The 17,588-nt window shown below is 43.6% G+C and overlaps 1 long non-coding RNA gene across 1 annotated transcript in view; it reads left to right on the top strand.

Annotated features, from left to right (window-relative positions):
- Nucleotides 1-17,588, top strand: part of LOC139829153 (uncharacterized) — a 176,224-nt gene that overhangs the window by 60,781 nt on the left and 97,855 nt on the right. Inside the window, exon 2 of the long non-coding RNA XR_011741501.1 lies at nucleotides 15,741-15,927. This is a non-coding gene — a long non-coding RNA (uncharacterized lncRNA). The remainder of the gene's footprint in view (nucleotides 1-15,740; nucleotides 15,928-17,588) is intronic.

Raw genomic sequence — 17,588 nt, 5'->3', positions numbered from 1 at the left:
AAGCTGCCTCCACAAGGAACTGCGAAAGTACATCACAAAGGCTGGGGTAGCCTTGTATTTAAGAAAAGAAAATGGAAAGCAGGTTGGTTTTTATTTGCTGAAAGGCTTAGAAGGAAATGTTGAACTGTGGGGGATGTGATGACTGAAAGTGGACATCTGGGTGATCATTTCCGTGTGCGGTTTGTGTATTTGAGCGTATCCAGGTGCTGCACGGATCAGCCCTCACCCTGGATCTGAAGAGGCTGTGATGTAAAAATATCAAACTTGCCCGCAGTCCCAGATCGCTCCCTGCTCTCCTACTTCCCTCCACCCCAGAACAGAGAAGCCCTGGAGAAGAGTAACTTCAGACTAATAATAGGATAACAGCCAAGAGAGTAAATGACCTTCATTTGTTGTAGGTGAACCTGGAGAGATGGATCTTGATGAATGGTTTCTAATGATTGATACCGAGGTGACAGGCAGATTGGGGACTGTGTGGAAATGATGGAGAACCCCAGTGAATAGAAACTGTTGAGGATATGAACATAATTTGAAAATTCATCTAATTTTAATTAGAGAAGCCTAGTGGGATTGAAATTGCAAATGAAGCTATTGGAATTCTGTAAGCAAATAGTTTTATTTGCCCTCAGTTTGTATTATTCAGCAGCTGATTTTATTACTTGCATCATACTTGCTTTGGAGGTTTGGACTGTGTTCCGAGTCAGGATCAGGCACCTTCTTTCTCTTGAAGAGTTTCCTGCCTTGTCTCATGAGTTTCCCCCATGCCACACCATGCAGTGGTGTGTTTCAGAGTTTTCATCACCTGGTTCCTCTGCAAGGGGCCACTTTGTGCTCTTAAAGTGTTTTATTTTTCAGATGGCCATGGAAGAGCCACCAGACCCCAAAATGCTGTGCTGCTTTCTGGTTCTTGCCTTCAGAGCAGCTTTTTGAACAAGTGTAGACCTGGGCTCTTGTCACTTGGCTTAAAAAGCAAGAGCCCAGGCTAATATGCTACAAATGGATTTTGACGTATGAATGCTTATGGATCTTAGATAAAGACTGAGTTTTATAAGAAATAAGTTGGTTACAAATATTTTCAAGCACCCCGTCCTTTGGATGGTCTCTGAAATTGGTTCCCCAGCAGAGCTGCTTCTCTGCTCTGCAGGTGGTAAAACATTCAGTATTTTTTCACCAGATGAGTGCAGAGAAGTTCATTAATTTGCTGGTTCTTCACCCGTTGTTGCCAGCACTCTCTGGCTAACAGACGTACGTTTTGGCAGACGGATGCAATAACGTCATTATCTGGAAATAACTGATGCACTACTTGATCTTGCTGCAGGCATATTTATTCATAGAGAAGCTTGATTGCTGTGGCCAGATTCTCAGCCTGCTGGGTGGGGATTTGAGCTCCTTTCACCAGATGCATGTGGAGCTTCACTTCCCCAGCCAGACACGGGCTGTGGCAGGAATCCCAGCCCCGTCCTGCTGCTGGGGGAAGAGCTGGAAAGCCAGGATGCAGCAGCCTTGACTCTTGTGGAGTCCTCAGCATCCATGGCTGTTTCAGGGACAGTTTTGTGGGCTCGAGCAAACAGCCCACGCTCCACGAGTCACCTGAGTGAGTGAAATCCCTGTGGCAAACAACATCCCAGTCTGCTGTGAGCGAGAGCTGCAGCGAGAGCTTCTAGCATTGGATGCTTTAAAAAACTTCTGGTGCACTCAGAGTGGGGTCTTCAATGACTTTCGTTGATAAAGGGAGAGTCTGAGTCTTCACCCTTGTTTGCAGGGTCCTAGAGGTAAAGCCCTATTTAAATTGGGAGTCTGAGAAACGTTTCGGGAGTGTTAGTCAATGAAATGTTGCAGAATTGTACCGCTGGAGCTCAGCAGTGGGGTACACAGAAGGACAAGTGGAAAAACAGATAAGAGGCTGTATGATGCTTTGGTAAGAAAAACACCTGAGACATTGGAGTTAAAATACAGTGTGGAAATGGTTAAGGTTATGATCATAAGCATGTTATTCATGAGGCGGTAAGCAGGAAAATCAAGAAATATTTATGCACTTGTGGAGACTCATTGAGCGGATGGAGCACTGATCACAGAGGATTTCAATTACTTCACATTTGACTGGAATAAGAATTGTTTAACGCCTGAGAAAAGCTACATGTGGTAGTGTAAGATTGTTTTCTCCTATAATTTATATAAGCAAGTGAAAAAAAATATCTCAGAGGATAGTTTGGACGTAGTCCCAGGAAATGAAGCAGGATCTGTATCATAAATAAGGTAGATGCTGGTGAGCTTTTATAAGGTTGAGTGATCATAATAGTACTGGATTTGAAATATTCATGAGGCTACAATGTGTACAAAGAGTAGTGGCACAAAAATATTAAACTTTGAAAAGTCAGTATTTGAAGGAGTGTGTAATGAATTGAAGAAAATGGATGAGGATGCACGTATTGTCCCCAAAAATGTGTTGTGGAAGAATGGAGGAAATGTTTTAGGAACAGATAAGATGTAATCTACATGCTTTCCAATAAAAGGTAAATGTCAAACATGTCATCAATCATCTCGAGGCAGCAGTTTAGCAGTGAAGTAGGAGACTGCAAAGGGATTAAAAAGAAAAATCAGCCTTGGTAAATTATATAAAAAAAAAAAATAGCATAGGAGCAAAATAATAATACATGGAGGGTACCAAGTGAGACTTGTGATACCATAGACAATAGCAAGGCAGTTATGTTCTGAAAATGAAACTTTCTTCTGCCTAAAAATAATAATAGGAATCAGGCAGATTAGAACAAGGTTCGGTTCAGTTCAATAAAAGCCTGTCTGCTTCTGCACTTCGTGGTTTGGTGGTCCTGGCTTTTTGTCACCGCACACCTCTGTTCTTGCTCTCCGGAATGTGTGGCTTTGGTCAGTAACATTTCTGACCAGGACGATCTCTAATGAAGTTCCTGTTTGTGACTTTTGCATTTATTACTCCTGTGCAAATTAATGAATTTAATTCCTAATATTCCACCACTTCTTTTAAGACCGTGCTGCCCGTCTTTGGAATTTATCAGGATTACCCAGGATTTATCAATATTTTAAGGCTAGATTGAGTTTGAATCTACATGCTCGATTAAGGGTTAAATGGAAACAAGTTGTTTTTCTCCCCACGCCAACCAGGATTACTGAGACGCTGGGTTTGAAAGTGCAGGCCTACACAGTAGATGCTTAATTACCACAGGGGTGCTGAGCTGAGGCCTTTATGCCCCTAGTTGTTAGAATAAGTCCCACCTATGGTGGTACTTGTTCAGTAGCAAATACTCCTTCTATCTTACATGTGATATTAGTTGTGTTTGTCAATGGCAAAGACCTCATGAGATCTGATGGCCCGGCTGTGTAAATGACCCAGATTTTTTGTTTGAACCTGATTTAGTCTTTTCTTGTGACTTAGTCTATTCCAAGAGGAGTAATCACAGCCATAAAAATGTCTGATAGTGGGTCAAAAGTTTCAATTGGTGTAATAAGCCGTCCAGCCCCGTCAGCAGAATTGCACCAATTCGTACCACAGGATGAGATCTGTCTCAGCATGTCACTTGGTTTTGAGATAAAAATACCCCAGGTTTTTGTTTGTTTTGTTTTCTGTGAAAGTGGTTTTCTATGCTCATGTGGCACCTCATAAATATTTAAGTGTGGGCTGAGTGATGTGGAAGAATTTTTTCCTCCTCCCTTACCTGAAATATTCATTTCTCAAAGTCACTGTCTAGTTCAGCTCAAGTCTGAAGTCTCCTCCTTCTGTGATGAAGACTTTTTGATCCAGTTTCAGTGTTCTCAGGAAAGCAGCTTCATTGTTGTTTCAATGGGAATGACACTTTTAGCATTGTACTTATTCAGTGGGGTTTTGGTACATATATTAGAGTTTTAGCCTGACTAATTCAAAGGCCAAGTCCACTGTGTTTGTATCCTGAGCATTCCTTTCTCTCTGCTTTCAAATGTCTGTCTTGTGTAGATTTGAATCTTTACATTCTGAGGAAACTCACTTTTTTTGTATCTCTGAAAATATTTTGAATACTTCACCCATAATAAGGGTTGAAATAATACATGGAGGAGTACAGCCACCACAATTTATGGATAAACACCTCAAAGCTGCTTCCAAAAGGCTGAAATTGGAAGACAGGCAATAATCAGCTTGGCTGTTCTCTGTCAGTGTGTACAGAAACATGGACATCAAGAGAGTCTTCTTTAATTGAAGTTGTTTTGAAATTAAATATCTCCGGTGTTAATATTTGTAGGAATGAGGATTGCTTTTCAACACATTTATACCTCTGGTAATGAAATCGAAGGATTTGCTGCCTGTAGGAGTGTTGGGAGGATAGGAAGATTGTCTTTCTTGACACCGTATTATGTTAATTTTTCTGCTTAGACTATGGAAGCGCAAAAAGCAATAACTCACTTATATGAAGACAAAATTCTTAGGGTTGTTGTCATGGAAACAAAATGCAAGCAGCTTCTTTTCCTTGAATAGATTCAATAGCCAGGCTAACAAAGATTGAAGGCACAACCCCTATGGAATGGTGTGGGTAGGGGCAGCAGCAACTGTACCCAAATCTGGGGCGAGCTGGGCCTAAAATGCTCAGTCTTGCCCGGCAGGGTTTAAGAAGCGGCCTTGGGCTGAGGTAGTGTGTGCTGGAGCAGGAGACAAGGACAGCATTCATTTTGTTGGACGGACAGACACAGGGACATTACCAGACAGGCCACTGTCATCTGTATTCTGTGTTGGCTTGAATCGAAGTTCATTAATCTGGGTAGACTTCAACTCCTGCTCTGAGTCAGAGAGACTTCAGGAGCTGTTGTGTTCATCAGTATGAATCTTGCTTGTGCTTCCAAAGCTGGGTAATTACATTTGAGAAAACCTGGGAGCTGCAGAGTGTTGATTTCTCTGCCTAACGGTGCCTCAGCAAATGGTGAGCTTGTTTTTTCTATAGAGATAAAGCCAGCAGCTGTCCAGGCTTTGTGCAGACTTTTGCACTTGGAATATGGTGTTTTAGTTCTAATGATTTATCATAACTAAGCTTTGGTTTAGCATTTAAATAGCTGTTCTATGGGTTGGGCTCTGTTGAGCTTGCTAGCATGTTTAATGGTGAAGGAGGAAGAGAACTTGGAGGAAGATGGGAGGATTAGAAGTTATTTTATTCTAGTGAACCATAAAACCGTATGGTTCTTCAGCAGCGTGGAGTTAGGCTGTCCTAAAACAACAGAACGTATCTGAGTATCACGAGCAGCCTTCAGAGATTGTTAAATGCATGGATATGCAGAGTTTGGGGAGGATTGAGGTGGCTAAACTGGCAGTGTTGTGTGGCATTGTGCAACCCGAAAGTATACTGTGTTCTTTCTTCCAAATGAATTGGCATCCAGTCTTGTGCTGCCCCTTCATTAGTCTTTTCACATTATTAAATGTGAGAAGGGCAGGAATTACCCTTGTAAATGCTCATGCAGATGGAGTTTGGCTTGCACAGGCATTTTACACTTGGGAAGCTTGACAGCAAGTGCGTTTTGTCCGCAGTGCCACGTGTAGTCAGAACGTGTCAAAGCCGTGGAACTGCAGGCAGAACCATCAAATCCAGCGTCACAGCAACTGTAGCAGAGCTTGGTTTATTTTGTTAATCTCAGTCATGAGATGTGTTATCAGAGATTCATGTGCGTTATGTGTTGGGAGCAATGGGAAGCCTAGGATGATAGATGGGCAAAAATTCTTCGTATTTCTGTTGGTGCCTGATATGATATTCATTGGCTCATAGCGTAACACACCAGTGCGAGCCAGTACAGCTGCAGAGCTGGCATCACGTGTTCAGAGATTTTATTTAAAGACAACTGGAAAATTTAATTCCTGGTTCAATTAAGAAAATAAATAGTATCACAAAAAAATTAAATTTGAATCTGAGTTGAATTTGCTTCAATTAAAATCAGGTGAGTAAATGTCTGAAGAACCCAAGTTTTAAATGTGCTTGGCTTTTGCTGTTTGATGTCTGTTTGGCAGGTGGGGTCTACTCCTGCTTCTATTATACCTTTCCTTTTATTATTGTTTTGTTTTAATTAGAAAAAAAGAAATAAACAATAAGGGCACTTTTGTTTGTTCGTTGCTCCTGCTTCTTGCTGTTAACCTTGTGTTTATTGATCTGATATTATTCTGGAGTTGGTCAGAAAGGTTCTCATTGCTTTCTCAGAGAGGATGTCTGTATTGCAGGCATTTCTGTCTGAAAAAAGCTGGGTAGAACTCTGTTCGTACCTTCCACATCTCTGTGGTGCAAAGGTACATCCAAATATTAGAGCTGAACGAAACGGTCTCCTTTGCTACAGAAATTGGAACAGCTGCACATGAAAGGATAAAAACGTTTTGCCAAGTTAATCTCCTATGATTTGCTGCCTGCGCCTGATCGGTCTGGCAGCAGCTCTGAATATTCTGCTGCCTTTTGGAGTTGCTGCGGGGCTGGCAGCAGCGGAGCTGCGGGTGCCCGTGGCCGCACACCTGCCCGCCCGCGGACTCCTGAACAGGGAAAACTCAGGGTTATTTGTGGCAACAATAAAAATAACGCTGTCTGCGTTCCCAGGAACTTCAGGAAGAGTCAGCAAATGTGTGGATGGCATCTGCAACCTGTTAAGTGAATGTATGGTTTGCATTTGGGGAGTTAGTGCTGTCAGGGAAGGTGAGGCAGCACCCCACAGGTAAATCTAGAGTAGGGGCATATAGAGATGTCTTATTGGTCTCTACTTTACAAAGAATTAAGCAACATCTGACAGAAAATTATCTCTTTGTAGGATTGTTGAGGCAATCTGCGGTTACATCTGTCTCCTGAGTTCAGCACACTGCCTGAATTAAATGCCAAAGGTTGCTTAGGTGTAATCTGGGTAGGGTCACTTAATTTCTGTAAAATCCTATTGGGTGTATTAAAGAAGGCGGTTCCTGCTTATGCTTTTCCTCTTTGCAAGAATGGTAAAGCAAAATGCTGCAGAGAAAGGAGCTACCTCTGAAGTAGCAGTGTCCAAGAAGGGTGCAAAATGTAGAACACGTGATTACATATTACGTTGAGTTTGTGATTGATTTTAGCGTTGTGCCAGTATCCATTATATATGTGTGAGTATGTGTGTTTATTTATTTATTTATCTATCTATCTATCTATTTATTTATTTATTTCAGTTTCAGAGGATGCTGGCACAACGCTTAAATGGACTGCAAACTCCATGCAATATGAAATTACCTGTACGAGGAGGTAAAATGTGCTCGTGTGTTTATGCAGTGCCTGACAGAAACCAATGACAGAGCCAGGACTGCCCATCCATCCCAGCCAGGGCACGGAAACCTCACCCCACAGCTGCAGAAAGGAGGGGAATGCGGGGAAACCTCACCCCAGTGCCCGCTCTGCTGCCTGTGGCTACCACAGGGATCAGAAGCTTTCAGCTGGGAACATTGTGTGCATGGACAGGGCAACTCACGGGTGGATGTGTCAGCATGAACCAGTACATCGCAGATTTTCCTGTTGCAGGAAAATAACAGACTGCAGGACTACTTGCAACGTGCATCTATATTGCTTTAAAATGAAAAGCTTAACTGTATTTTTTGTAATTTTGGCAATGTTTAAATGCAGGCTTAATCTTTGTCCAGTGAAGAGTTCCCTTGGTTTTTAATGTCACAAAATCCCAGAATGTCAGGGGTTGGAAGGGACCTGGAAAGCTCATCCAGTGCAGTCCCCCCATGGAGCAGGAACACCCAGCTGAGGTTCCACAGGAAGGTGTCCAGGCGGGTTTAAATGTCTGCAGAGAAGGAGACTCCACAACCTCCCTGGGCAGCCTGGGCCAGGCTCTGCCACCCTCACCAGGAACAAGTTTGTTCTCATATTTAAGTGGAACCTCCTGTGTTCCAGTTTGTACCCATTGCCCCTTGTCCTGTCATTGGTTGTCCTGACACTGCTGCCCTGTGTGGGGTCAGCAGGAGCGATGGGTGTCTGCCCATGTCCCTCATAGCACGGGCGCAACGGTAGAATCCTCCAGTTAACCAGTCGTGCCTGCCAATAGTGCTGGAACCTCAGGGCAGCCTCTATACTCCAGAGGTGTTTTGACTCCAGGATTTTGAATGCTCGAGCCTTCTGTCTTCACTCATCTGCTGGCTCCTGATCAGCACATCGAGGTCTTCAGATCTCACCTAGCAAAATGTGAGTGTTAAAAAAACTTGTGTGGAAAAGCATGATTTTTTTTTTCTTTGCTAGATAGCTGTGGCATGCAGATTAATGACATTTAAAAATTCATTTTCCTTATGGTATTTACGGTATGTTATAAATGAGTCTTACTCTTCCCAGTAATCACTGAATGCTGTTAACAGTACAGTCTTGTTTGACAGCTCTTATAACTTATGGCAGTAATTCTAAATACAGGCAAATTATACGTTGCCAGGAGAAAGGAAATATTCTTCCTATTTCATTTCAGTTTTTAGAACTCCAACTGCGTGCCTATTCTACAGAAGAGCTCACAAAACTTTGGAAATACATTCCCTAAATCCCATGTTTTAGCTATTTGGTTTTGCAGTAGTTATTCTTTACAAGTGTTACGTTATTTCGAAAATACGGCAATTTTTGCAAATGTAACTCTTTGATTTTTTTAATTGGACCTAATTCAAACTGAGGATTCCAGCAAGGGCACTTGTAACAGCAAAAAGTGATAGATCCTGTTAAGAGCAGCTGTTGCTAATACATAGCAGAGGGGGAAAAAAAATCATATTGAGATCTAAATAATCTGTATCAGTCCAGGAGAGAAACTGAGGTGTGGGTGTGCAGGTGCAAAAAGCAGCTTCAATTCACCCTGTGTGGGAAATGGGAGAAATACCCATCAGCTGGAGCAGCTGCTCCCCTCTCAATTTGGAGTAGAACTGGGGAAGGTTTGGGGAGGAAGGAACAGGCACATTAAGAGACATTTTAAAAGCTATTTCCTATATGGTGATTGATAGAGGAATTGATAATTGATTCAGATTTGTTTGTTTGTTTTTAATTAAAACATTTGTTTCTCCTTTTTATCTTTTAATATTACAGAACACCTTTTTCCAAGTGTTCAAGTAATTCTGACATGGCAAAAGGAACTCATTCTCATCTGCGTCGCAGGACTCATTGCCCTGAGGGTTAAGTGGAGTCCAGAAATTCAGAGTGGGGCTGGGAATTTGCATAAGTTCACAAGACTATTTAATCTATCAGAGTCTTTGGGAAAAAAAAAGAATAAAAAACTTGCGCTCCAAGAGTTCAAGCTCATTTTTACCTACTGATAGTTGGGAACTGACCCGTTGTAGACCTGATGATCTGTTTCTAAATCCTGCCTGGAGCATCAGGTTGGGCTCAGCCACAGAGCACCTGACGTGGTGTGGGACCAGACACCATTGAGTATTGCTTGGAATAAACCACGAAACTTTTAACTTGAGTTACCTCTACGCTACTGCAGTGGTTTGTCTGTATTGATTACATGAGTAACAGGGAGCAATTAAGCTCCTGAATTAGCCACCTCAGTTAATTGCCAAAGGTAATTTGAAAGATGGATCGGGGCCTAATGTAATATAAAAAGAGAGAGACTGCAGATTGAGCTAAATCAACTCAGCTGGGATCAATGTGTCCTGGCTTGTGGTGGGAGGGACAGAACATCAACAGGAGCTTGTGTTTCTGCACCCAGCTCTCCCAGGAAGAGGATCTGGTCAACTCAGGGCCTTTTGTTTTTCGGGGGAAGCTGACAATAGAGAGCAAAGCGGATCTGATATTATTTTCCCTTTGTTCCATCTTTGCACAGATCTTCTTTTAGTGCCTATGTAGTCTGAGGGTTCAGGAAAAACAAACAGCAAACTTCATCAGCTGTGATTTATATTAGTCAAATAGTCATCAGATCTCATGTACTTTAAAGTTCCACCAGGGGAGGTTAAGGTTGGATGTGGGGAACAATTTCTTCCCCAAAGGGCTGTGGGGCATTGGAACAGGCTGCCCAGGGCAGTGCTGGAGTCACCATCCCTGGAGGGCTGGACAGACGGAGATGAGGTTCTCAGGACATGGGGTGGCTTGTGGTTGGACTCGATGATCCTGAGGGTCTCTTCCAACCAAAATGATTCTGTGATTCTATGAAAATACGTGTAAATTAACGTTAGACTTGAATTGCAGAATACAGTTACAGCAGTTGGTTAACAACACTGCTTGCAGCTAAGCCTGATTCCAGCCCTGTGCCAATAGTTCTACATTAAGGTGATGGTGTTTGGTCTGATCTGCCCTGATTTGGTGCCAGCTGTTGCTCCTGGTGGCCGCTGTGCCAGGGGAAGGTCCTGTCTGCCTGCTGGACACCAACCACAGCAGCCCTTTCTTCTGCTGCCGGTGACGGGGAGCTCGAGGGGCTCCCAGGCTGGCTGCCGGGCTTAGGCCTCTGCTTTGGGAGCTGGGATAGAGAGCAGGAGGGGAATGCACAAATCTCAATGCGCTAAATGGGGCTGGCACGGGTCGTACTGGCAGCTCTGCCCTGGCAGTCAACTGGCAGGTCCCTTCAGAGCATGGGGAACAGGACAGCTTTCTCAGACTTGTGCTGTTCAGCAAGGGGAAGAAAATATTCTGATTCTACTTGGAACAGAACAGGAAGGTGGATCCTTGAGTTCTCCTGCACTAGACAATCTTCTGTAAATACAGAATGTTCCTTAAATTATAGGCTTTATATGTTTTCATACTGGCATTTGCACTGTCAGCCTGAAGTGTCAGGCTTGGAGCTGGGAGAATCCCCCCTTGGACGTCAGCTCTGATGTGGTTGCTGTTGCTGGCTGCAGACTCACCCTCCATTTCTCCAGCCACTTCTGGGATGTTGTGGCATCAGTTCCAGCTGTCAGCTGGACTAACCTGCAGTCTTTCTTGCTAAATCTCATTAAATCACCGCCTCTGTCCTGGCTTCACTTACTCCAGATCTGTCTGTTTACAGGGTGGCTGAATGTGTCTGAGGAAATAAATGTGAGATTCACGTTGTGGCTATGGAAATATTCTGTTCAATTTGGGACTGGAAACTGAATTCAGAAAGTGGCAATTGCTGTATATTTACTGGTTTTTTTTTTTTTTTTTGTATTTGTAAACACAGTATATTGCAGGCATGTAATTAATAAAAGAGGGGTATTTTTCTCCCCATCTTGTGGAGATTGTCAGAAAGCTGTGTATTTTTCAGCTGGCAATGAGACAAAAGATCTTTTAAGGTTTCGGGAGGGATGTGGGGAAGGAAAGGTGAGAGTCTGTCAGTCAGAGCAAGGAGGGACTCACTGGTGTCCCTGCTCCAGAAACCGTCTGTCTGTATCAGTACTTTGTAGACATCTGAGGAAAAAATTGAGTGTTGGGAACACTTTTGTTTGGGTCTTATCAGTGTTCTTTGAGAAGATGTCTGTTGCAAAACTCTTGGTTTGTCTGCTCTTCTGCTTCAGGTACAATATTTTTGGGGGTGGTGGAAACACTCGTGGCTTTTCTCGCCCTAGGAGGAGAGGGAAGCCCTGGCTTTCCCAGCTCTGCCTCTGACCGGTGTGAGCAGGAAACCTTTTAACCCCTGTGAATTCGTGTCTGCAGAGGGTTTGCCGAGTCCCCTGCGTCTGCGGGGATGAGCAGGAGCGGCCTCTGTCCCTCTCAAGAGTTCTACTGTAGGATTTTACCTGAAGCACCAGTACAGATTGGAATAGTTCAACGAAAACCTAAAAGAAATTAAAACTATAAAAAGGAATACAATGTATTCCCTGAGTCTATAGAGACTTGTATTGATTTGCCAGGTAGCTTTAGTGATGGCTGTCAAGTCGTTCTTACTTTAACAAATCTTGCTTTGGCACTTGAGGCTATTTATTGAAGACTTTTTTTGGTTTAGTCACATAAAATAGAGGCAGCTGTTTAGAAGGTACCGTTAGCAGAAAGATGTGCCGTGCATTGTAACTCCTCACCGGCCGGTCCTGCACGCTCACAGCCAAACCTCCCGCTGCTCCAGAACTCACCTCTGCAGGGTTGGTCCGCCGCACTTTCAGGTGTTATCTGTGATTATGGGATGTAGGGGCTTCCAAGGAACTTTGAAAGAAACTGTTGTGAAGCTTTGAGTGTGATCTACTCACGACATTGTTGTTGTTACAACTTTTCCGTAATAACGTATTAATAACAGCTCCTCGTGGCAAACTAGGCTGAAGGTACCTTCCTTCTTAGGGGGCATGGTGAGGGGCCAGACTGATACACTTGTAAAAATAAGGTCATCACAGTGTGGCATGACTTAGGCACTCTAAAGCATATTAATATTGGAAAGATTAGCTCAGTTTATTTTAACGTATACTCAGGATCTTAAAAGACAGAGGTTGCTTGAAGAGGCCAAATTTTACTTGGCAAAGCTGCCTTTCAGACCATGCTCTGGTTCCCCAAAGTAATTGCTGCTGCCCCAGGGAAGCACTGAAATGTGTGTGTATGGCCAGGCACTGTGTGCTTACTCGTTTTTTTACAGACTGTTTTTATTTTTCCATGTCCATGTGTACATAATTGATGCTTTAGCACTTTGCACTGCCTGCGTGTATTTATCTCTTAACAAAGAGACAAGTACTCCCAGAGTCATAAAAAAACAGCTGACATGAGCTAAATTGGGATGTCCTGACTAAAGACCTGAAGTAAATAAACAGACTTTAATATGGGTGAGTAGCGCTAACTGTAATTACCTGAGGCTGCGTGCCACGGAACTGGAACAAAAGCCCAAACAAGCTAATTTAATGATTTCAGTGGAAGTCTGCATTCCATTCATTAGACTGACATATGACTAGTCATTAGTAACAGTTCGTTTCAAAAGCTATGGTGGATAAAGGTTGATTAAAAATTAATGAGGCCCAGACCCATTGAATTGCCGTAGTGTCAGGCTTGAACTCGCTGTCGAAGTCTGTGGAGCTAAAATAAGAGCAGGCTTTAAATACCCTCTTGGGTTTTTCTGTTTTATATGATTTGTGTATTTTCGCTCTCCGCCATGGAGAAGCGAGAACTTGTGAATACCTTGCCTTGCCGTAGACATTACCGATAAATTATACAGTTAAATAAGTTGTTGGCAAAACAGATTGCCATGTCTGATGTTTCTGCGATGCATTTTTAGCAAATACATTTTGCTGATAATCCAGTAAATGTGGGACTTCATTAAGTGGAGCTCTCGTTGCCCTCAGTTTCCTGGGAAATCAGTGGCATGTGATTGGCACCTTAACGTGCCGGTCAATGATGGTTTGAGCTGCCAGTCCTCCTGCAGCACCGCTGCTCAACTTGTGCTTCAGGACCATGGGGCTCCACTGGGAGAAAACCAATTTAAGCGAGAGCGTGTGGGTGGCTTCTCTGGACGCCGTAACTGGAAGACTGAGTGTAATTGCTGTCAGTGGAGGTCAGGGTGGTTTCTGTTACTGTGTGGCTGAGGCCATTTACAGAAACTGGAAACTGAGTTCCCATTTCCTCAGAGATCCGTTTAAATACTTGCCAAGATGGAGTTAATTTTAAATGGATGGTTTTCCCGCTCCTGTTTACATGGGGAGAGGTTAGAAGGAAAAGTTCTGTAACAGAAACATGAGAAACCCAGCCCAAAATCTAGTCCACAAAATCAGGATGAAAATCTGTTTAAAAAAGTAAAAAGAGGAGGGGAAGACCCACAATTACATTTTAGTTGCAGAAGATGCTGGCACAACAACCCTTCTGCCTAGCTCTGCTCATTCCCCTGTTGTCTCACAGTGCAAGGTGAGGAAACCTTTCACATATTTAACATGAACAACAGCTCAACTTAAACATTCCTAACAGACACTGTTCTAGGACCTGTGCTCTATGAAGTAAAATGATTGTAGGAGCTGCTTCTGTCATGAACGGCAACAAATATCTGAACTCCGAGAACCTGAAAGTGGTTTAGGAAAAGGTCTGACGAGCTTTGTGCCAGGTTCTGTGTGCTCTGTTATCGTGGAGCGCTGGGTCTTCCCTGGCGGTTGCCTTTCTCCTGAGACTTTTTTTGTTACCCTAGTAACTGTAGGACAAGCTGCAAATGAGCAACAGCATGCAACCTTTCATGACCTGGACTCTAAAACATATCAACATTAACAAGAATCACAATTTATTTAAATTGTATTTGGTCGAAGGGAACTTCAGAAGGAAAAGTTTGGAGAAGAGGAAGGGGCAGAATTGCCTGCTAAATTCCTAATTCCCCATGATTTGAGTTGGCCTGGCTGTCCCTGGAGGACTGCACAGCACTAGGGAGCAGTGGTGTAAGAACAGCGTGAACACCCTTGGGGGGTGTGGGACTCCTGCTCCAGCCTCCCAACCCCACACTGAGCAGCTCTGTTCTGCCTCATCCCTCTGCACTGGAAGGACTGTCAGAGCCCGTCCGCAGCGTTTCCCCTCTCTTGCTGAAAGGCTGCAGCTGTCCTGGCTCCAGAGAGGGAATGGTGGAGGAAGGCAGAGGCATGGAAAGACTGTGTCAGTTTATTGTAGAAGAATGTGTGGTAGGGACTAATGTGACAACGCTAGTGCAGAATCACCCTCCCAGTACTGGCTTTTCTTCATCCTTGAAAGCTTTAGCAAAATGCAGTTACTTTTCACTTGGGTGAGTGATACTGGGCGCATAATGGTGGTCTGCTGCTTGCTTCTGAAGGCAGCTCAGGATGCTCTTAAGTTCTATAGAGCTTGAAATACGCTGTACCTGTGTGCCCATGTCCCGAGCTGCTGGCAGCCGTGGTGTGCCATGGTGCTTTGGGGTACATCGTGCTTGTGGGTCCTGCTCCAGTCCTGGGAGCTCTGGGGACCAGTGCGCGCCTCACCCGGCTGGCCAGACCCAGAGACCAAACGGTACAAAGCATTTTATTAACAAATATTGACTCATTCAAATAGCAATCTGCTCTTCTTCGTGATTTTACAGCCTCCACTAAAATATCTTTGTTGCTTATCATTGTATCTTCAATATGTTTAACTTCAGTTTAAATGTTCTGTGAAACAGCTGAACTCGAACCGGAAGGCAGTCGGAGAATCTGTAGTGACCATATGGTGTTAGAAAATTGCAAAAACGTGAGACGGGGTTGAGCCAATTCCAGTTGCCAAACTTGTTACTTGCTTCTAATAAACACTGAACTATCTGGCATCTGCTGTCCCTCAGGTAATACCATCAAGAGTGGAAGTAAATGTTTCCTTTTAATTGCATTGTTTATGTCTCAAAGGGTCCAGGGAGCTCACGCAATGTTTGTCTAGATTTTCCATGCATACTGAATCAGCCGTTTCAGGGGAACTTTGATATTCTCTCCAATTTTCCCTTCAATTAGGCTGAAGTTTCACTTGTCATTTTTGCAGTCGTATTCTGTAAATCTTTAAAAGTCAATGTCCCGGTAGTTGCTTTCAGTATGGCTTTTGATAGGATTGTTTCTTTTGTTTTCACTGTTAATGAGTGTTTTGGCAAGCAAAACCTGGGTCTATCATTTCAAGAGAAGTGCAGAATGCCACAGGTTTAGGCCTCCTTGGATCAGAGAAGAGTTTGGGAATTGCGTCCTGTTATTTGGACTGAGAGGAATTTAGTAGAGCAACAGTTGAGGGGATTTCTGTGGAAAAGTTCTACTGAATGTAATTGCCCCCCAAAACCAGCAGGAATCTATTAAAAAAATGGAGAAAATTCTTTATGCAGTGACTAGGATTTTGTATGGTTACACAAAAGTACCTGTAAAAACAGAGGCAATGATGCCATTTGATCACTGGTCATTCTTCCATCTACAGCACGTTTTATTTTACTTCTAGGTATGGAGATTATCTGGTTTGCCAAGTTCTGTTGGGCTTTATTAGGAGAAGGAGCAACACCTGACCAGCTCTGCATTATTCTCTATTCTGTTGAGGAGACCCGAGCCTGTCAACTGCCACTTCAGAGCCCTGGTGGCACCGAGGGGATCCAAGCGGATGTTTTGCCTAAAAAGCTACAGCAGAGAAGGTAAAAAAATCGGTGTAGTTTCAGAATAGCAGCGAAGAAGTATTTCTCTGGGCCAGATGTGATACTACTACGATGTATCGTATCACTATCAGTTGATAGCATAACTGATAGTACATATGGATTTGTCTGCTGCCAACGCAGTTGTTGAGTGTTGGTTGGTACTTATGTTATTAATCTATTCTTAGTCTATGCAAAAAATGACATTAGGTTTTGAGACCTGAGTGCAATTTGTTGACAGTAAGATGTCTGCAGGCAGACACACTGCTTTCTGAAATAATGGGGGGCCACAATCCACCTGACGTACAAGAAAAATGATGCAGGTGGCAAATAGACACGTTCTCTTTTTAATATAAACTCTGCTTTTCAAGTTTTTCTTTTACTCTTGCCCCATCTTCAGGAGCCACTGGCTTGAAAGTGCATAAGCTGAAGTGTCAGTGGAAGGGAATTTTGTCTCTTACAGCAGCTCCTGAGCTCTCATGTTTGTGTAGGAGACAATTAAGATTGTCCTCTTTGGAATGGTCTTTCTGTGCATAGAGGGCAATGCTGTGAACAGAACATTTCCTAGCAATGATCTGAACAGCAATGAACTGTTACATTTAGCAGTGATAGGAAACATCTGGGACGTGCTCCCAGTTGGATTGGGAACTGACCCAGGAGCACAAGGAATTACGTGGCATAAAGAAGGATTTTCTGTGTCAGTGGCGAAATCTTTTGACTCTTGTGTGAAGGCTGGGATTTGGTTCAGCTGAACTGAATGGCTGCAGGAGCCACCACTGGAACGTGCACAGAAAAAGCAACTACAGAAAAGCAGAAACCTGTCAGTTTGACAGATACTGCTGTCCAGCTCGTGTCACCAGGAGCAGTAATTCCCCACGGTGAAGCGCATGGCTGATTGGCAAGGCCTCGAGATGATTCCGCTTTTCTGAGGCACCAGCACGAGCTGTCACAGCCTTGTCCCAGGACTCTTCTGAGAACTGGACACATTCTTCCTTGATGCAAATTGTCAAATTCCATTAACATCTCCATAAGTATTTGAAATTTCTTGCTGGTGTTAAACATCGTTTCTATGAGAGGTAGTTTTTAGGACCCAATGCAGAGTGCTAGATCAAGAGAAAGTGATGTACAGCCTCAGAAATATCTGAACTGGGATACTGAAGAGCACAGTGACATTTGATGGGGAGAAATGTCATGTTGCTACGTATCTGCTTTTGTCCAGCTGTTCCTGAGACAGCTTTTCAACGGGGAGAAAAGTACATTCATGAACAAGACAGGATTGCTAACCTGTTTATTTGTATGGAGGTAATTATCAGAGAGGTTGTCCCTATTTGTCACGCGTAGACGTGAAAAATGAAAGATGTGGCTGAGCCTGAAGTGCAGGGAGTTCTTGTGTCACAAAGTCATGGAAAAAAAGGACCCCTCTGCTTCAATGGGTGGATGAATGAGCTGCCTCCAAAGATACTGCAATGCCAGAAGGAGAGGCTGTGCCTTCAGGCATGGGGAGATGCAACAAAGCAAAGCACCCCAAATTTGCATCTGGATTATTGTGTCCAGTTGTGGACCCTCAGTTCCAGAAGGACAAGGAACTGCTGCAGAGAGTCCAGCGCAGCCACCAAGATGCTGAAGGGAGTGGAGCATCTGCCGTGTGAGGAAAGGCTGAGGGA

The sequence above is a fragment of the Patagioenas fasciata genome, chromosome 15 (genome assembly GCF_037038585.1).
Source record: "Patagioenas fasciata isolate bPatFas1 chromosome 15, bPatFas1.hap1, whole genome shotgun sequence".
In the NCBI taxonomy this organism is placed as follows: domain Eukaryota; kingdom Metazoa; phylum Chordata; class Aves; order Columbiformes; family Columbidae; genus Patagioenas; species Patagioenas fasciata.
This window is presented reverse-complemented; position numbering and strand designations above follow the sequence as displayed.